Source organism: Pristis pectinata, chromosome 8 (assembly GCF_009764475.1).
Source record: "Pristis pectinata isolate sPriPec2 chromosome 8, sPriPec2.1.pri, whole genome shotgun sequence".
Classification (NCBI taxonomy): domain Eukaryota; kingdom Metazoa; phylum Chordata; class Chondrichthyes; order Rhinopristiformes; family Pristidae; genus Pristis; species Pristis pectinata.
This window is the reverse complement of record NC_067412.1, coordinates 49,708,029-49,730,244: the sequence shown is the minus strand read 5'-3', so window position 1 is coordinate 49,730,244 and position 22,216 is coordinate 49,708,029.

Below are 22,216 nucleotides of genomic sequence, written 5' to 3'. Positions count from 1 at the left end.
AGTTGCTGGAAATCTGAAACAAAAATAGGTAATTGGTAATCGGTTTATTATTGCCACATATACTGAGGTAGAGTGAGAAATGTTGTTTTTCATGCCATCCATACAGATCATTCCAAACGTAAGTACATAGAGGTAATACAAAGGGAAAAGCAATAAGAGAATGTAAAATATAGTGTTACAGTTACAGAGACTAGAAAAACTCGGCAGGTCAGGGTCAGTAGCATCTCTGGAAAGGTAAATAGTCAATGTTTTAGGCCTGCGACCCTTTGTCAGAACCTGAAATGTTGACTGTTTTTCTTCCACAGATGCTGCCTAACCTACTGAGTTTTTCCAGCATTTTTGGCTTTTATTTCAGATTCCCAGCATCTGCAATTTTTGTTACCATTAAAACATTCTCAACATGAATGCTAAGTACTATGGGAATTTATAGTCCAATTTCCAGCATAACACTAAATGTTGTAGCTGCCAATTTGTCATTTAATTATCCACATGGATCCTTTTCCATTGAGAAAAAGTGTGATAGCATCCAGTATCTCGACGTATGTTTGTGCTGATAATGTTGGTGAGACAGGATCACCACTGGCTTAAGCAATGGGTTGAATGGCCTCCCTCCATGCTGTATATTTCTATGGTTCTAAATACATGTTATGAAGTGGAGCTAAGAACAGAACTGACCAGTTCTAAACAGTTCTCACGAAAGATTGAACACCCAAAATCTTGTTGCTCTTTCCACAGATGCCGCCTGACCTGCTGAGTCCTTCCAGCATTTTCTGTTTTTGCTTCAAATTTCCATCAGATTTTCATGACAGATAGCTGGGTGGTTAGGTCTTGGTGAGGCGAGGTACGACACTGCGCAGCAGAGCACAGTAAACACAATCTGCATGAGTAAGATTGGGTACGGGGCAAATGATACATCATGGCAGGGGATAGTCTTGAAACTGTGCAGCATCACAGATAATGGCAAGCCGGTTACACAAGAAGGATGGCACACTATAATTGGTGGGGCATGGTGTGGAGAAGGTGGACATGGGGTAGCATAGCAAGTCACAGCAAGGGAAGTTAAGGCAGAGCATGGCAGGATGTGTCAGTGCACGGTGGACGTGGGGTGGTGCAAATAACAACATGGGGCCGCACAACAGAGGAGAGCAAGGCACAGCCTGGCCAGGAAACAGCACATGGCAGGTCTCAGCACACCTGGGTGCATTAGCTCAAATCATTTCAATGAACTGTCCACAATCCACACTCACCAAGCTACAAGCAGGTGAAATGCATGCAGTGTTTGCAGGAGCAGCTTTTAAATGATGGACTGAAGAAATCGAGCAGTATTTCCCACAAGAGAGACTACAGATGCTGGCAATCTGGAGCAACACATGCAAAATGCTGGAGGAACTCAGCTGGTCAGGCAGCATCTATTGACAGTTGAAGTTTCGGGCCGAGACCCTTCATCAGGCCTGATCTATTTATTTCCCTCCATGGATGCTGCCTGACCTGCTAAGTTCCTCCAGCATTCTGTGTATGTTAAGCAGTATTTCCCAACCTGGGGTCCAGGGAGGGAAGGGAACCAAAGACTCGTTGGGGGAAGGAGGTAGTCCACAAGCCTCTAATGTTCATAAGCAGAGTGATGACATAGGGCCATCCACTGTGTCATCCTGTACCACCTACTTACCAATAACCTACCCACAGATGCCCAGTTTATGTCTTATCACTACCACTTGTTCCAAGGCCTCACTATAACCTTGGCCCAGATAGGGGCAAAAGTGCTGAATCCTAGAGATGACGTGAAAGTCATCAAGGTAATATTTGACCAAATGTGGCACCAAGGAGTCTGTTAAAATTAAAATCAATGGGAATCAATGGGAAAACCACTGGCTGCAGACAAAACTAGAACAAAAGAAGGTGGTTATAACTCCTGTTGGCTACTCATTTGAGAGAATAGATATAACTACAGGAGTTCCTCTAGTCTGTATCTGGAGTCCCTCTATCCTCAATTACTTCATCAGTGGTCTTCCCAGCGTAGGCACATTTGCTGTCGATTACACAATGTTCGGTCTCATTTGCAACAGCTTCGATAATGAAGATGGGGGTGAGCAACAAGACCTGACAACAATCAGGGTGAGGTGAGTAAGCTGCTAGAAACTTTTCTGTCACATAACTGCCAGGCAATAACCATTTCCAACAAGAAGATAACCACCCCCTGTGGGTTATGGGTGGGAGGTTCAGGGGAGATGTCAGGGGGAGGTTTTTCACCCAGAGAGTGGTTGGTGCATGGAATGCACTGTCTGTGGTGGTGGTGGAGGCAGATACATTGGACAGGTTCTAGAAATTGTTGGATAAGCATATGGAGGAATGTGAGATAGAGGGATATGCCGGAGGAAAGGGTTAGATAGTGTGAGGGTGGTTTGATGGATGGCACAACATGGTGGGCCGAAGGGCCTGCTTTGTGCTGTATGGTTCTATGGTTCAAATATAGAAATACAGTCATATTGTGTTTCAATTACTAGAGCTCTGGACCACTGACACAAGACATAAGTTTTCATCCAACCACGGCAGCTGGAGAATATAATTCATGTATTTAATGTATCTAGAATTTAAAAAAAATGCAAATAATGGAAACTATGAAGTTCCTGGAATGTTGGAAAACTCGCTGGCTCTCCAATATCCTTCAGGGCTGGCCTATGTGTAACTCCAGGCCAACCAGTTTAGAGGTATTTAAGAATGGACAATAAATGGTATCAATGGTATTGGCATCTACATTCTGTGAATGAATAAATAAAAGAAAACCTCCCCTCATCCATAAACTTGCTACAAGTCACCACTGGTCAGAAAATTAACAGGTACAGCCACATAGACAATGGGATTGATCACTATGGCTCCCAATTCCTTAAAGCCTTTCCATTGTCTCCCTGGAGGGACTATTCCTTAGACAAGTACATCTCCAACAACAGTCAAGTAGATTGACAGCATCGAAAAGAAACCAGCTAGTTTGAACTGCTGTTTTGTGCGTTAGCTCGCACTAGCCATCATTTCAGATTAATTGGTGACCATTGGGAAACAGAGTCATAGAGCCATAGAATAATATAGCACAGAAACAGGCACATCAAACCAAATGGTCCATGCCAACCAAGATACACAGCTAAGCTGGTCCCATTTGCCCTTGTTTTGCCCATATCCCTCTAAACCTTTCCTATCCTATTGTCCTGTATACTTCTGTACACAATCCGAAATGCTTGGTGTCAGTCGCACTGCTGATGACATCACAGGTTGTGTAACGCATATCTTCTCCACCACCAGCAGAAAATGCAGCTTCCAGTGGAAACATCTAACCTTCATTATTATTCACAAAATATAAAGAGAGTATTATGGAGTGTTGAGGAAGGAGACAGCAATGTAAAGGTCTGCACTGTCACATCAATATCCTGCACGCAGCATCTGCCAATTTCACTTTTTCAATGGCCAGCATCCTGTTAAATAATTCATTGGAGCTCCCTTCACTGATTGCAGGGAATTCTCACTGTCACATCCAACTGCAAGCACTGATCACCAGCCCGAATGAGTCAATAGTTCGCAGTGGCTTGGGGCAACTTACAGCATGGGAGTTGAACAGACCAGGGGGTTCCAGTCAGGGCAGAGAGCACAGCGTCTCCCTGTCCTACATTTCACATGCAGCTGTGCAGTGGATGCTATGGAGAGAATTCTTTCATTCTGACTTGCTTCACTCCGGCCATACTGCAGATGCAAACTCTGCATGGAGTCCTGCCAGAACTTCTAAACACTCCACCTTCCACATACTTTTACCCAATTTTGCACATTTTTGGGAGACTGGGTGAGTGTTCGCTTTGTACTTTCCTCATGTTTAATGCTCCCATTATGCTGATGTTCCATTCTGATCCTTCACTTACTCCACCACTACTGCACCATAGCTGCAGTTTACATCAGGTACAAGGTACACTGAAGGTGCAAGGCTCCTTCAACAACACCTCTCAAAATTCTGAACTCACTGGGTCAAAATTCTGGTAAATCTTTCCTGGACTGCTGCAGTTCAAGAAGGCAGCTCACCACCTTCCCAAGAGCAGTGAGGGATATGCAATAAATGTCTGCCTTGTCAATGACTTCCATATCCCAGAAATGTAATAATGGATCTGGTCAATGTTGAATGTGAAATGAGGGAGCTATTCAGTTTATTTCTTTGAACAGTTCTTATTGCATTAAGGCTCATGCCCAAACTTGGCTGTTGGAACTGAATTCAGTTAAAATTGAATGGAGTGCTTCAATCTCTTGCAACGTTAAATAAAGCTTCAAAATTAAAAGTAACACAACAATGATGTGGCTAATTGGGATTGGGATGCCAATGTTTAAATTAGCAATGGAAAACTGTCTTAAAACCAGATGAAAGGTTAGGGCCTAAGTGTCATATTTCATCCTTTTTGGTGTGTTGGATGAGTGCTGTTTACATCCCTCATGCCCGATTCAGTTCCCTGCAGACAAATTGTGAGGCTGGCTAAAAATACATTAAAAGCAGCACTGAATCCTGCTGTAATTCACGATCCGATGGGCACTGTATGCAAAGATCCCATTGATGTGCTCAGCACTGGGATGGGTGTTATTTTTTTATTATTCCAAAATAAACTTTATTCATCATAAAAAACAAACTATATACAACAATAAAACAGTGCAAACCTTTACATTCGTGTACAGATCCATCATTAGTGTTATCTTTTTATATAAAACACACAGCACCGATGCCACTAGTGTGGCTCCCTGGGAGGGCTACCCCAATCCCGTATTTACAATATTTAAGAGGCTTTCTCACCTGACCCCACCCTTCCCTCTCCAGTGGCAGAAGAACCCTAAACTGTAGTCCTTCCCCAATGAGCCCTTGCGTTGGCTGTACCCAGCTTCAGTGCGTCCTTCAGCACGTACTCCTGCAGCCTGGAATGTGCCAGTCGGCAGCATTCCCCTACGGACATCTCGCAGTGCTGGGAGACCAACAAGTTTCAGGCAGACCAAAGGGTGTCTTTCACTGAGTTGATGACCTTCCAGCAGCAGTTGATGTCTGTCTCTGTGTGTGTCCCGGGAACAGCCCGTAGATCAGAGAATCCTCTGTTACACAGCTGCTGCTGCTCCGGATGAATCGTGACAAGGACCCTTGCATCTTTCTCCACACCCTCCTCACAAACCCACAGCCCACAAAGAGGTGGGGGACTGTCTCGCCCCCAGCACAGTCCTTCTGGGGGCAGCGCTCACTTGGACTGATGTTTTGGCCATGCAGGAAGGATCTGACTGGGATGGCACCTCTCACCACCAGCCAAGCAAGGTCTTGGTGCTTGTTGGTGAGTTCTGGTGATGAGGCATTCTGCCAGATGGTCTGGACAGTCTGTCCCAGGAACCACCCCACAGTATCCATCGAGTCCTTCTCCTGCAGTGTCTGCAGGATATTCCGTGCTGACCACTGCCTGATGGACTTGTGGTCAAAGGTGTTGGTCTGGAAAAACTTTTCCACGAAGGACAGGTAGTGTCCCTACTACATTTCAATGGTTCTCTCAAACTATATCATGTTTAAACTTGGAAAAAATTAGGAATGGTACTGTTGATCCTTTGCTTAAATCAAGATGAGTGCCAATCAGAAACCTTGGTTGACTGGGGAAGTCTGTTCACTGCTGAGAGCCCGTAATACTGCATTTGAATCTGGGAACATGGCTGCATACAGATTGGCCAGGAAAAACTTGTCCTGGGGGATTAGGGAGGCGAAGACGCTGTATGGACAGAAACTTAACAGCCACTTCACGAACAACAAAGATACACGTCGTTTGTGGCAGGGATTTCAAACAATCACCGACTACATGCCCCCCCCCCCCCCCCATGCGGATATGTCAAATGATCTCTCTTTACCAGATAAACTTAATGTCTCTTATGCATGTTTTGAGGCAAATAACACCGTTCAGGCACAGATGCTTCCACCATCATCAAGAGACCAGGTACTTCAGCTGTCTGCAGCTGGAGTGAAAAAGGCCTTCGCCAGCGTCAATCCATGTAAAGCTGCGGGGCCGGACAACATTCCTGGACATGTTTTAAAGGACTGTGCAGAGCAGCTGAAGGATGTCTTTGCAGACATCTTTAATATCTCGCTCAGCCAGGCAGTAGTGCCCACCTGCCTGAAAAGTGCCCTCATTATTCCTGTCCCTAAAAAGTCAAACCCAGCCTGCCTGAATGACTTCCGCCCTGTGACCCTTACACCAATAATAATGAAATGTTTTGAGCAATTGGTCATGCAGCATATTAAGCCCTGTTTTCCTGCAAACTTAGATCCCCTACAGTTTGCATATAGAGTCAATCGATCTACAGAGGATGCAACCTCCACTTTGCTCGATCTCACACTGTCACATCTGGAGGGGAAGAATACATACGCCAGGATCCTCTTCATCGACTTCAGCTCAGCATTTAACACGATCATTCCACAACAGCTGGTGGAAAAGCTGAGGCTGTTAGAGGTGAATACTGGCATTTGCAATTGGGTCCTTAACTTCCTGACACAGCGGCAGCAGATAGTTAGAGTTGGCAGTTATACATCAGGAACCATCTCAGTGAGCACAGGCTCAGCTCAAGGCTGCGTCCTGAGCCCTTTATTGTTTAGCCTGCTCACACACGACTGCATTGCTAGATTCAGCACCAACTACATCATTAAGTTTGCTGATGACACAACAGTGGTGGGTCTCATCAGTGAAAATGATGAGTCTGCATATAGGATGCAGGTGGAGCAGCTAACAGCGTGGTGTAGATTCCACAATCTCACCCTCAATGTGGACAAAACAAAGAAGATGGTGATTGATCTTAGGAGGGCTGTCAAGCATGATCATACACCGCTGACTATTGATGGTGCTGCTGTGGAGAGGGTCAGCAACATTAAGTTCCTGGGGGTTCACTTAGCGGATGATCTGATCTCCACTATTAACATTGCAGCCATCGTTAAAAAAGCCCAGCAGCGGCTTTACCCCCTCCGGAGACACAGAAAGGCAGGCCTCTCTATTCCATACCTCATCACTTTTTACAGGGGCACCATTGAAAGCATCCTGACCTACTGCCTCACCTCCTGGTTTGGTAGATGCAAGGCCTACGAACAACAGCAGCTCGATAGGATGGTGAAGACAGCTAGCAGGATCATTGGTGCCCCTCTCCCCTTTTTGATGGAGGTCTATCAGCAACGTTGCGTTCGCAGAGCTACAGCCATCATTAAGGACTTCCATCACCCTTCTCATGACCTGTTTTCCCTCCTGCCATTGGGGAAGAGATATAGGAGCATCTGCTCTAGATCTAGTAGGATGCTGAACAGCTTTTTCCCACAAGCAGTCAGGATCATAAATGGACAGTGTCCCCTTCCACTTCCACTGACAAGCTCTCCCTCCACACGCACGTACATACTCACATCAATACAGAAACAGTTTGATAGTTAGTTACCTGATACGTTGAACTTCATCTCGAGCTGAATAAGCACTTATTAATACATAAACGCACTTTAACAGATATGAATGTGTGGTGTTGATATGTTTTTAGTTTTGTTTTAGAGATGTTTTATAGACTATTTTAGATATTTATCATTGTTCTTTTTGTTGCACTGGTATGAGCTGGTGAGAAACAGTATTTCGTTTTTTTTGTGTATGTAAATACTCAGAGAAATGACAATAAAGCAAATCTTAAATCTTAAATAATCCTAATCTTAAATCTTAATCTTAAATTTTAAAATTTTAAATCTTAATCTTAATCTTAAATTTGAAGATATTTGGAGTCCATTTATTCAATATTTTCACATGATATAGATCCCCTTTCAATAACTTTCCAATTTAGAGGAACGGAGTTGACGACATAATATTGCTCTGTTTCTACTGAGAAATTTTAGTCCAGTCTTTTTTTTCTTTTTTTTTGAAATTTTTCTGTTTAGTTTAGTTTGGTTTGATATATTGTTTATAATTGTTCTTATTGATTCGGGGATTTGTTTTCTTTCTTTTATATATATAATAAATCTTTTTCTTTCTTTTATATTATATTCATTTACTAAGAGATCGTGGGATCTACAGATTTTTTTTATATTTTATTGTTCTTTATGATTATCTGTGCCATGATTGTTCTCCTGATCTCTTTGTATTACACGTACAAACGTTGATGTTATATATTAATTTGTATTAATTTGAAGACTAATGAAAAGATTGAAAAAGAAAGAAAGGACAGGTAGTGTGGCAACATCCAGCTGACTGGGGCATTGTGCGGCAACAGGGCCAGGCCCCTTCGCAACACCAGGGACAGGTGGAACCTCAGCATGTAGTGACACTTGGTGCCTACGTACTTTGGTTCCACACACAGCCTGATGCAGCCACAGACGAAGGTGGTCATCAGGATGAGGGTGAAGACTCTCCCCATGGCTGCTTCAGAACAGGTGAAACACAGGGGAGGGGGCACTCCCCACACAATCCAGTTCACTGTAAATTGCCAGTGATCATCTCATGAAACTATAATATAAATTGTATGAAAAGGTGCAGACGGTGATGGAGCAGGCAGAGAGGTTTCCATTATCCTGAGAACTGAAAACTGAGGTCGGCAGGTGCCCTGAGCAAGATAATGATGTGGACCCTTTAAATGGCATTGCATTACAATCCCTACAAAATATTCTCCTAGCTTTTTGTTGATTGCACCCAAAAGCTCCAAGTTATGCCAGTAGGAGAGGAAATGAGGTGGTGACCTCGTAAAACCATCAGATATGTGACTGATGCTAGGTAGGCACTCATAGAACATAGAACAATACAGCACAGCAACAGGTCCTTTGGCTCACCATGTCTATGCCGAACACAATGCCGAATTAAACTAAATCTCTTCTGCCTGCATGTGATCGATATCCCTCCATTTCCTGCATATTCATGTGTCTATCTAAAAGCCCCTTAAATGCCCCTATCACTCCCTTCACCACCTTTTCTATTCTCCCCGATTTCATCACACAATTACTAGCATTACCATATATTTCAAGCCAAGTACTATCGGTTTATCTGATTATAATCCGACCAAGGCAGAACTTTGATGCCAAATACCTGAAAAATATGCATGGCACAGAGCAATTTACTCAACAACAAATCAAACATATTGCATAGCCAAAGAGGTACAGGGTGGAATTTTTGATCAGGTTATCATTTGTTATAAATTGCACAGTTTTGATTTTATCTATTTATGTTGCCCTAAAATCCACTCTGCTATGTCATCCTATTGTTAAAAATTAATATTTAATCTATCTATTGCCCTGGAGAAACAGTAATTTAGAAAACAGAAATGACAAAGAATTTTGGAGCTGTTCTGAACACCATAGGGAGGAAGAGTCTGTTCTGGGATGAACTGCATATTTGATACTGTGTATGTGAAGCTCCACCTGAGTTTGTGCATGGCCACAGATGGGGTATCTGTGGTGATAAATTTCAGAAAAATGTTCAATGCCCCAATACTCGCAGATGGTAACAGGATCGAAGACAATTAGCCTCACTCTCAATCATTGATTTTCTATAGTCTGATCATTTAGCTCAGGGGCACTTCCCTCCAATGATCCTATATCTCTTGATTTCCTTAATATCTAAAAATGTGCCTTAAAACTAGTGTTAAAATTGCCAAAAAAAAAGGAAAATGATACAAACATAAGAAACAGGAGCAGGAGTAAACCAAGTTATGCACTTAAGCCTGATCCATTCAATCAGATCATGGCCAATCTATATTTGGCTCAGCACCACTTCCTCTCACGCGACACCTACACCTTGACTCCTTTCTATTGCCTGTTGACATCTACCTTGATTATACACCACAGGTCTCTGGGGTTGAAAATTTCAAGCAGTCTAAAAAATCTGACAATAAAATAATTATTTGAGAAGGCCCAAGTTTTTTATTTTGATTCCTGTTTTTTGTTGGAGGTGAGTCTATATTGAATGTTATAAAATCATAGAATCTCTCATCACAGAGGAGGCCACTAGGTCTGTCCACAATGTCTCCTTGAAAGAACTATCTGTTCCTCTGACCTGTAATTTTTCTTTAAGCTTTCATCAATTCCTTTTTGACTTTGTTTCCACCACCTCTTTGGGCAGTGCACCAGACCACTACAGCTGATGGTAATTCTCCTCACATTCCCTTATTCTTTTGACAAATAACTTGAAAGTTCATCCTTCAGATACTGACCTTCTTACCACAGGAAATAGTTTCATCACATCTGCCCTCTGGTACTGGTGACAATGAAATCAGCTGACCTCAGGCAGTCCTGGACTCTGCACATCCCTATGCTCTGTTCATGGACTCTACCCGGTCTTGAGTCACATGTGGCTTGTTTCTGCTGACTGATTGTAAACTGGGGTCCGCGCTTCTTAACGTAAAACTATGAGTCCACTTCAAAGAACTTGCTGCAAATGGCCCAAGATCATGAGAAGTGTTATATATTTTTCTTTCTTTCTCCTTCATTATTGGGAGCATTCACACAGCATGGAAACAGGATCTTCAGCCCACCCAGTCCACGCCAACCAGAAATCACCATTGTATACCAATCCGACATCAATCCCATTTTATTCTCTCCGCGTTCCCACCAACTCCTCCACCAATCACCTACACACTAGGAGAAACTTACAGTGGCCAATTAACCCTACCAACCCGCACGTCTTTGGGACGTGGCAGGAAACTGGAGCATTCAGAGGAAACCCATGTGGTCCGAGGGAGAATGTGCAGACTCCATGCAGACAGCACTCTGTGACAGGATTGAAGCTGTGTTGCTGGAGTTTACTAGTTGTTGCCACTGCGCTGGTTGTTAGTTAAAGTGTCTTTTAGTGGTCACAGTATCCCAAGGCAAAGTGCTAGTGATTTGCACCATTGGCTCATTGAGCACCTGCATTGTGGAGGGTCATGGCTGTCACGTGACAGCACTGCCCATTACCTGGTCGGAAGACACACCACTGCCAATCAAGGTTTGGCTCCACGCCACCCATCAGTGCACACCTGACCATTGGTCCCTTTAAGTACCTTTGTACTTGGCCTTAGGCCATTGGCCTTTGTAATCAATTAGTCCTTGCTGGCACTGAGCCATTGGCCTTTGTAAATTACCTGGGTTGGACCCCCCCCAGCCCTCCAACACTATAAAGGACACCACATGTGCTCAGCTCTTCCTCTTTGTGACCTTCGAGGGACCACCCTGCTTCACTCCAGGCCAAGTACTGTGGAATGGCACTGGAGAAATCATTGGTGAGGCGTGCACTGTTTAAGGGTTGGGAGCATTTTAGTTAGCGTCCCTAGTAACATAGAGCTGTGCCTGTGCTGAGTCAAGGGGTGGCAGGTATTGTATTGCTTTTCCTTGATTGTATGTCCCTAGTTTGCTGCGTGTGTGTGTATTTTACTCCCATTGCAATTTTCCCACGTTCGCTATAAACCGCGCGCGCGCGTGTGTGTGTGTGTTATTCCTGCTACCATTTTCCCCGCTTGTCTTTGCAAATAAATCATTTCTTGCCAGACTGTGTTCAGAGTCCTTGCCTTTTGAGTCCCCAAATCTGTTTCACAACAGCACCAGTGAATCATTATTGGGATTTGTGACAATCACTTCACCACCATACCTTCACTGGGGCCACTTTGCTCCTTGTGTCTGTGAGCAGTAAGTTCACAATGCACTGAAAAGACAGTTTCCATTTCATCTGTCTTGTGGCATTCCTTGAGTACCATTAATCACACTTTCTGGCATTGGCATCCCTTCAGGTATGAACTGGAAACAATTTACAGCAGTAACTTCTTGTTTCCGGGATATTCCCAGGACAGGCACACTCGAGGCAATTAAGAGGTCACCATTATTCAAGAATACACGGTTATCATCTGAAAGCCTATGGTTAATCATTCAAAACTGGATGATCAACATCACTGAATTATCACCTGATCTCAACGATGATATTGCAGTGAACCTAGTACATTAAAATACAATAGTTGGCAGTAGGACAAACAATGCAATACCACAGCCTTTGCCTCTTATTGATTGAATCAGAGAGAACTACATTATCTATACAACTTCCTTTTCAAAGAAAAGGGTGTGTGCCACTAAATGGGAGGCAACAGGTGAAGTCAAATCCAAACAATAATAGTGAACATGTATAAACTGCAAATGATCTGGCTGTAGCAGAAGCAGAGCAGGTGAGGAAGGAATTTTGTGACTTCTCTTTTTTTCCCCCATTCAAAGGACTTCACACAGCTACAGTGTGACAATAAGTTAAAAAAAACATTTCAACTTGTGGCTGTTCTGTGTAAAAATCTTAACATCATTTGCTACCCAGAGCTTCCTGAATGATAAAAGAGATACAAAGGATGATAAAGGCACAAAAGAGGCTTCATATGATGTGTAGATTTGTAAATACCAGCGAGAACCAGACTAATGACAAAAGAATTAGAAGGGAATTGAAAATTGAAGTAAGAGAGGGAAAGACACTATGAGAAATGATTACCTGCCAACATAAATCAGAATCCAAATGTGTTCTATAGGTACATAAATAGTAAAAGGGTAGTACATTATATTGTATTTGTTTATTATTGTCACAAGTACCAAGATACAATGAAAAGCTTTTGTTTCGCATGCCATCCAGACAGATCATTCCATACATAGAGGTGTGGGGACCATTCATTAAGGATTAAAATGGGAACTTGCACATGCAAAGTGAGGGCAGAGTACTCCGTGAGTATTTTGCCTCTGTCTTCACCAGGGAAGAGGGTGCTTTCAAAGTAGCAGTGAAGAAGGAGATGGATGAGACATTGGATAGGTTAAAAATTGATAGCATGGAGGTATTAGAACAGTTGGCTGAATTTAAAGTAGGTAAGTCACCAGACTGCATGGAATACATCGTAGGATTTTGAGGGAAGTGTGGGAAGAAATCATAGGGCTACTGACCATATTCTTCCAATGCCGCCTAGATATGGGGTGGTGCCAGAGCACTGGAAAATGGCTAATGTTAATCCCTGGTTCAACAAGGGGAGTCAGGATAAGATCAGTAATGACATGCCAGTCACTTTAACCTCGCTGGTAGGAAAACCTTTAGAAACATTAACCTAGGGCAGGATTAACAGTCACTTTGAGGAAAATGGATTAATTAAGGCAAGCCAGCATTGATTATTTAAGGGCATATCATGTTTAACCAATTCGATAAGAGTTTCTGATGAGTACCGGATGCAGTGTACATGGACTTCCAGAAGGCTTTCTATAAAGTGCCCATGTAACAGCAAAGTTGAAGCACATGGCATCAAAGGGACTTTGATAGCAAGGGCATGAAATTATAAAGTAACAGACAATATGGGATCATGAGGAATGATTGTGTTTCGGAGTGGAAGAAGGTGAATCGTGGTATTCCCCAGGGATTGGTATTGGTGGCTATAGTTTTTGATCTCGATTAATGTCAATGACTTGGGTTGCAAGCCACAATTTCGAACTTTGCGGATGACACAAAACTTTGCAGCATTGTGAGCCGCAAAGAGGATAATGGTACCATAGAACAATACAGCACAATACAGGCCCTTTGGCCTACCATGTTGTGCCGCCCTTCAAACCACACCTAAGACTATCTAACCCCTTCCTCCCACATACCCCTCTATCTTAAATTCCTCCATATGCTTATCTGATAATCTCTTGAAGTTGACCAACGTATCAGCCTCCACCACCACCCCAGGCAGCGCATTCCATGCACCAACCACTCTCTGGGTGAAAAACCTCCCTCTGACATCTCCCTTGAACTTCCCACCCATTACCTTAAAGCCATGTCCTCTTGTATTGAACATTGGTGCCCTGGGAAAGAGGCACTGGCTGTCCACTCTATCTATTCCTCTTAATATTTTATATACCTCTGTCATGTCTCTCCTCATCCTGCTTCTCTCCAATGAGTAAAGCCCTAGCTCCCTTAGTCTCTCCTCATATTCCATGCTCTCTAATCCAGGCAACATCCTGGTAAATCTCCTCTGCACCCTCTCCAATGCCTCCACATCCTTCATATAATGAGGTGACCAGAACTGGACACAGTACCCTAAGTGTGGTCTAACCTGAGTTTTGTAAATCTGCATCATTACTTTGCGGCTCTTAAACTCAATCCCACGACTTATGAAAGCTAACATCCCATAAGCTTTCTTAACTACCCTATCCACCTGTGTGGCAACTTTCAGTGATCTGTGGATATGAACCCCCAGATCCCTCTGCTCCTCCACACTGCCCAGAATCCTGCCATTTACCTTGTACTCTGCCTGTACTACAGTGGACAATTCTTGATTCCCTGTGACCTTGCCCACTTGTGTACTGGTAATAAACCATCGCAAATGTACCTAAGAAGAAGATCAACAAAACCTGCTAGACCTGATTTGGATCTAAACTGCAAATTTGATACTTTAAAAATATAATCTGAATGCTGTATTCCTGCTCAATATAATAACTATCAATATACTCCTTTTCTTTTAGTTGGGACTTCTTATGAGAGCAGAATCACGTGACAATAATATACCAATAATCTTCTTTTCCTGATTTCCCAAAGAAATTTTTAATTTTATTATTGTTGATGCATTTAATGAAAGTGTTATTTAAGTGAGTGATTTCATGGTATTTTTAAACCATTCAAGTTAAGATATTAATCCTTCCTGTTATTGTATATTAACACATTCACTTAGCAATAATTCCCTCGTCTTGTTTACCTACTCCTTACCTCCCACCCTCCCAAGAAAAAGTTGTACATTTTAAGTACCAAACCTAGATTAAGAAATATGAACTTCCATTGCACACATTCCAGACCATGCCCTTTTAGATTAAAGGTATTTTTTTTTACCATCTCCTGTGGCTTAAGAATGGTTTCACACTGAGTTGCATATCAGTTAATTGGTTTTCAGAAGCTACAGTTAGTTGACAGAGAGGGATGGATGAAATGAAAACTGACTGACAGTTGCAATGGTAGATTGCAAGAGTGTATTACCAGGCTGGTGGAACAGAGGTTAATCCAGAAAAATGTGAGGTGATGCATTTGGTTGGAAAAATGAGGAATAAAGGATGCTGATGTTCACTATTATTACTTGGATTTGACTCCACCAGTTGCCTCCTGGTAAGTGGCACACACCCTTTTCTTTGAAAAGGAACTTGTACAGACAATATAGTTCTCTCTGATTCAAGCAATAAAAGAGATGAGGTCCTGAAGAGGGAATATAGTGAGCGAGGTAGGAAGCTGAAAAGCAGGACCTCAAGGGTAGTAATCTCTGGATTGCTGCCTGTGCCACACACCAGTGAGGGTAAGAATAGGTTGAATTGGCAGATGGATGCATGGCTGAGGAGTTGGTGCAGATTTGTTGATCATTGGGATCTCTTCTGGGGAAGGTATGACCTGCTCAAAAGGGATGGGTTACACCTGAACTGGAGAGGGATCAATATTCTTGTGGGCAGATTTGCTAGAGCTGTTGGGGAGGGTTTAAACTAATTCAGCAGGGGGATGGGAACCAGAGTGATAGGTCAGAGGTTGGTGCCGTTAGTGAAGAAGGAGATACAGCATGTAGAAAGACAGTGAGGTAGGATAGGCAGTTGAAAGGGCAAAATTTCAGTCAGCTGGATGGGCTGAAGTGTGTCTACTATAATGCAAGAAGTATCAGGAACGAGGGTGATGAAATTAGAGCATGGGTAAGTACGTGGAACAATGACGTGGTGACCATTACAGAGACTTGGCTGTCGCAAGGGCAGGAATGCCTGTTGGATATTCTGGGACAGGGACGGAGGTAAAAGAGGTGGAGGAGTGGCTTTGCTGATCATGGACAGTGTCACAGCTGTAGAAAGGGAGGATGTCCTGGAGGGATCGTCCACTGAGTCAGTATGGGTGGAAGTCAGAAACAGGAAGGGAGCGATCACTCTGTTGGGAGTATTCTACAGACCCCCCAATAGCTGCAGAGACACTAAGGAGCAGATCGAGAGGCAGATTTCGGAGAAGTGCGAAAATAGCAGGGTTGTTGTCATGGGTGATTTCAACTTCCCTATTATTGATTGACACCTCCTTAGTGTAAAGGGGTAGATGGGGCAGAGGTTGTTGGATGTGTCCAGGAAAGATTCCTGACACAGTATGTGGACAGGCCGACGAGAGGAGAGGCCATTCTGGATCTGGTACTAGGCAATGAGCCTGATCAGGTTTCAGATCTCCTGGAGGGAGACCATTTTGGAGACAATGACCATAATTCCTTGACCTTTACCATAACCTTGGAGAGGGATAGGAGCAGACGATATGGGAAAGTATTTAATTAGGGGAGAGGGAAATTACGATGCTATTAGACAGGTACTTGGGAGCGTAAATTGGGAAGAAATGTTCTTGGGGAAGTGTACAATGGAAATGTGGAGGTTGTTTAGGGAATACTTGCATGGGCTTCTGGATAGGTTTGTCCCATTGAGGCAGGGTAAGCATGGTAGAGTGAAGGAACCATGGTTGACGAGAGACATAGAATATCTTGTCAAGAGGAAGAAGGAAGCTTACTTAAGGTTTAGAAAACATGGATCAGACAGGTCTCTGGAGAGTTACAAGGTAGCCAGGAGGGAGCTTAAGAATGGACTTAGGAGAGATAGAAGGGGGCATGAGATGGCCTCGGCGAGTAGGATTAAGGAAAACCTCAAGACATTCTACACATACATGAAGAATAGGAGGATGACTAGTGTGAGGGTAGGACCGATCAGGGATAAAAGAGGAAACATGTGCCTGGAGTTAGGAGGCGTAGGGGAAGTCCTTAATGAATACTTTCCTTCAGTATTCACCAGTGAGAGAGACCTTGACATTTGTGAGGATGGCGCACAACAGGCTGATACGCTAGGGCATGTCAACGTGAGGGAAGAGATATGCTGGAACTTTTGAAAAACTAAGATAGATAAGTCACTGGGACCAGAGGGGATATATCTAAGGTTACTACTGGAAGCGAGGGAAGAGATTGTTGTGCCTTTGGCAACAATCTTTGCATCCTCACTGGCCACAGGAGTAGTGCCAGATGATTGGAGGGTGGTAAATGTTGTTCCTTTGTTTAAGAAAGGGAGTAGGGGTAACCCTGGGAATTACAGACCTGTGAATCTTACTTCAATGGTGGGCAAATTACTGGAGAAGATTCTTAGAGAAAGGATTTATGGGCATTTGGAGAGGCATAGGCTAATTAGGGACAGTCAGCATGGCTTTGTGAGGGGCAGGTCGTGCCTCACAAGCCTGATTGAATTCTTTGAGGATGTGACAAAGCACATTGATGAAGGTAGAGCAGTGGATGTTGTGTACATGGATTTTAGTAAGGTGTTTGATAAGGTTCCTCATGGAAAGCTCATTGAGAAGGTCAGGAAGCATGGGATCCAGGGAAACCTGGCTGTGTGGATTCAGAATTGGCTCGCTCATCAAAGACAGAGGGTGGTGGCAGATGGAGTGTATTCTGACTAGAGGTCGGTGACTAGTGGTGTTCCGCAGGGATCTGTTCTGGGCCCCTGCTGTATGTGATTTTTATAAGTGACTTGGATGAGGATGTGGAAGGGTGGGTTAGTAAGTTTGCTGATGACACGAAGGTTGGTGGTGTTGGGGATAGTGTAGAGAATTGTTGTAGGTTACAACAGGACATTGATAGGATGCAGAGCTGTGCTGAGAAGTGGCAGATGGAGTCCAACCCGGAAAAGTGTGAAGTGATACACTTTGAAAGATCGAATTTGAAGGCAGAATACAAGGTTAATGGCAGGATTCTTAGCAGTGTGGAGGAACAGAGGGATCTTGGGATCCACGTCCATAGACCCCTTAAGGTTGCCACGCAGATTAATAGGTTTGTTAAGAAGGCGTATGGTGTGTTGACCTTCATTAGTCGGGGTATTGAGTTTAAGAGCTGCGAGGTAATATTCCAGCTCTATAAAGCTCCGGTTAGACCACACTTGGAGTATTGTGTTCAGTTCTGGTGGCCTCATTATAGGAAGGATGTGGAAGTTTAGAGAGGGTGCAGAGGAAATTTACCAGGATGCTTCCTGGATTGGAGAGCATGTCTTATGAGGATAGGTTGAACGAGCTAGGGCTTTTCTCTTTGGAGAGAAGGAGAATGAGAGGTGACTTGACAGAGGTGTACAACATGATAAGAGGCATAAATCAAGTGGACAGTCAAATACTTTTTCCCAGGGTGAAAATGACTAACATGAGGGGGCATAAATTTAAGATGATTGCAGGGAGGTATAAGGGTGGTATCAGAGGTAAATTTTTTTACACAGAGAGTGGTGGGTGCATGGAGTGCACTGCTGGCAGAGGTGGTGAAAGAAAATACATTAGGGACATTTAAGAGCCTCTTAGATAGACACATAAATGATAGAAAAATGGAGGGCTATGTGGGAGGGAAGAGTTTGATAGATCTTAGAGCAGGATAAAATGTTGGCACAATATCGTGGGCTGAAGCGCCTGTACTGTGCTGTAATGTTCCATGATCTTGAGGCAGTGACCTGGGGGTATGGGTGCACAATTCATTGAAAGTGGCAGGGCAGGTTGAGAAAGAGTTTAATAAGGCATACATAGTTCTGGATTTTTTAAGTCATTTTGAGCCTCAACTGTATTCTGTTCAGTTCTGGTCACCACATTATAGGAAGGATATGAAGGCACTAAGTGAGGGTCCAGACAAGATTTGTGAGAATGGTTTCTGGGATGAGGGACTGTAGCTACAAGGATAAATTTAGAGAGAGTGGAACAATTTTCTCTGGAGCAGAGAAGGCTGAGGCGAGATCTGATATAAGTTAATAAAGTGGTGAAGGGTCTGTCCAGCGTGGAGAGTGGGAGGGAGTTCCTGTTGATAGGGGGGGGGGTCAAGGACTAGAGGACATTGGTATGCAGGAACAGAATTAAGAGTGTCATGAGAGAAAACCTCTTTACACAGCATGTGGCTGGAATCTGGAATGCCTGCAGATGTGGTGGGGATAGGTTCTGTTGTGGTCTTCAAGGGGGAATTGGATAAATGTATGGGGAGGAAAAGTTTACAAGGCTATGGAGAAAGAGCCAAGAGTGGAACAAGAGAATTGTTCTGGTAGAGAGATGGCAAGGGCATGATGGGCCAAATGGCCTCCTTCTGTGGCCATTTCCCTTTCAAACAAAATGTTGTGATTAAAATATATGCAACATTGAAGGAACAATTTATATAGTGAATATTAGCAGAGTTATATATTTGATACAAGAATGCAGATAACATGCCAGGAATGAGTATCCAATTCCAGTTGTGATAGACCCTATGTACCCTGTGAATTTCCCATCACATGCTCAGAACAAGATGCCACCACGAGCCACTTGCTTGTTCCAGTGGTTCTCCACACATGTGGGAGGCCTTGTCCTATTGATAACCTTTGATCTTTGACAGATGAACCCTGACCTGGTGGTTCCAACTGTGGTTCTGAAAGTGCCTTCTGTTGCATCTTGGACTTTGATTCGAAATATGTCTTGGTGTTTTCAATATGAATATCTGAAAGCTTTTCTGGCTGCACCTGGCACCTTGTTCCCTGAGATTCACCAAGACCACATTAGGTAAATGAAACTTCAACTCTGCTTCTCTCTCCATAGATCCTGTACAGCAATGGATGGTGACTGAAATTCACCACTCTGCTGAAAAAGCAGCTCCCATTCATTTGGTCTGTGAGGCTCACCAGTTGATTTCATAAGTAATCATTTTTTTGTGTTAATGACCATGTGGGTCAGAACACAAAGTATTTCAGTGGAATCTTTCTGGGCAGCAGAAAACCTGTCCTTTTAAACCTTTTGCATCACTTTTAATCACATTCACGTTCTGCATTACACCATGAACTCATTAATACAATCTACCCCATGACCCTGCTTCAGTGCCAGGGATTGGTGAGAATTTGTAGCTTGCTTTCACAGTAGCTGTTGAGGTGAATAGTGCCTAATGGGATATACTTAAGGGAAACTGGATAAACACATCAGAGAAGGGATTAGAAGGTTATGCTGGGATTAGATGTAAAGAGATGGAAGGACGATTATGCAGGGTGGAAACATTGAACAGACCTGCTGAGCCAAGCAGCTTGCATCTCTGTGGTACATTCTACCCATTTCTATGTAAAATCCAAGAAAAATAATGAAAATACAAAGAGATTACAACACGGAAACTGTCCATAGAAAAACAAAAAAACTGCAGATACTGCACTTTGGAAATAAAAAAAAATCTGTGGATACTCAACAGGTCAGGCAGCATCTGTGGAGAGGGAGAAAGATTTAGCATTTCAGGTTAACTGCCCTTCATGGAAACAGGACAATTGGTTGAACCAGTTTTTGCTGTTGTTTATCTGCTACAAAAGCAATTAGCTCCAAATACATCTACCTGCCCTGTCCCCAAAACTCTGCAGACATATCAGGAACTTTTCTATTGAAAGATGTGATCAGTATTTGGAATGGGTGGGATATGGGTATTAGGTCAAATTTTTTACATTTCTTCCATCAACCTTTAGATGAGGTGGAGTAGGTGCTATCTTTATTGGAGATGGATGGGTTCAAATGTCCTGGCCAGTTGTACAACAGGTCTGAGGCCAAGATGAGCAGAGCCATTTGTATGTAAATAATCTGGTAAAATGTAGGATGCCACCAGAATGACAAGGACCACACAAGCTACAAAATTGTTATTAAAATTCAACTAAGTCACTCATGTCCTTCCAGGAAGAGAACCAGTTGTGCCCATCTGCTCTGTCCGACATATGGTTTCAGGTCCATCTGATGTGGGTAACTTGTAAAGCCTTCTGAACAGTCACCAGGTTGTAACCTCACTGTCAGAGTAAGGAAAGATGGACAAGTAAGACACCTTTGTTAAGAGGGTGATCAATAATATCATCCACAGCTCAGTGTCAGCAATCTTACACCTCTACATCACAATGTCGTGGGTTGAAATCCCACTCTGGAGCACATTATTGAAGCCGACGCTTCTGAATGGAACCAAGGGAATGGAGGTATCGTTGTTCAGATTGTTAAATTAAGACCCGAAGTGATCCCCTGACATTATTTGTGGAATGTGTCCCGTTTTCTGGCCACTTATGTATTTCTTCACCAACTTCACTGATGTGCTCATCATCACAAGGGGCTTGTTGTGGATAGGTAGCTGCTGCATCTCCTGTTACAGTTATAATTACACTTTACTGGTGGTAGAGTGCTCTAGGACATCCAGAGGTCATAAAATGCTTGACTCAATGTAACCCTTTCTTTTCCTTCCTCATGTGATCTCAATATTCATAACCTTACAGCATCAGCATGTGACTCTTTAACTGGTTAGATAAGAGGCAGAGTGCATACGTGCTTTCTGATTATCTGATGACTACTTCATTTATCACTGAATAGTAGCAGATGTTAAGTGAACACAGACATATCCCCATCTTATTTCTCATATTGTCTTACAACAAAGAAGGATGCCATTTGGCCCATCAAGTCTATGCCAGCTCTCAGACTGGCTATTAACCTATTGGTTTCCCTGTAATTTATTCTCTCTTACATACCCATGAACTCCCAAGTTTCCTGCTACCCACCTGCATTCGGGGTCATTTTCAGCTGTCAATGAACCTACCCGCATGTCTTTGGGACGTTGGGGGAAATTGGAGCACCCAGGGGAGACAGGGAGAACATGCAAACACCACACAGCCAGCACCAGAGGTCAGGATTGAACCTGGGTCTCTGGAACTGTGTGGCAGCAGCACTAATTGCTGCTCCACTGTGCTGTCGCTTGCATCAAAGTTATAGGAGACATTTTCCACCGACATTAGTAGAACTATTTAAAACAGATGTTTCATAACTTCACATAAGGATGATCAGCCATGACTATTGTTGGGCTCTGTCCTATCACAGTTTGTATAACTTGAATGAGAATTATTGCTTACTGGAATCTCCAGACACTCTGCTGAACATGGTGTGTGCAAGAATAAACACATGACTACTATAATGAATTAATGAATGAACAAGCATTTGGAATGCACTCACAAAAATGTTGCTGTTTCCCATAATAGACATGAAGGGACTATAATGCAGGGCTCCCTGACCCTGAGGGAATCATTAGACTTGCTAGGTCATCAGTTTTCTGTGTGACTCATTATGTTTCCTTCTGTATTTGCTCACCCAATATGTTTACAAAGCAGCAGCTAGACTGATAGACGATTTCATCTGTAATGATCCCATGGGGAGATGACACGGCCTTTAGAATTTGGGAGGCTGTGGAACAGTTT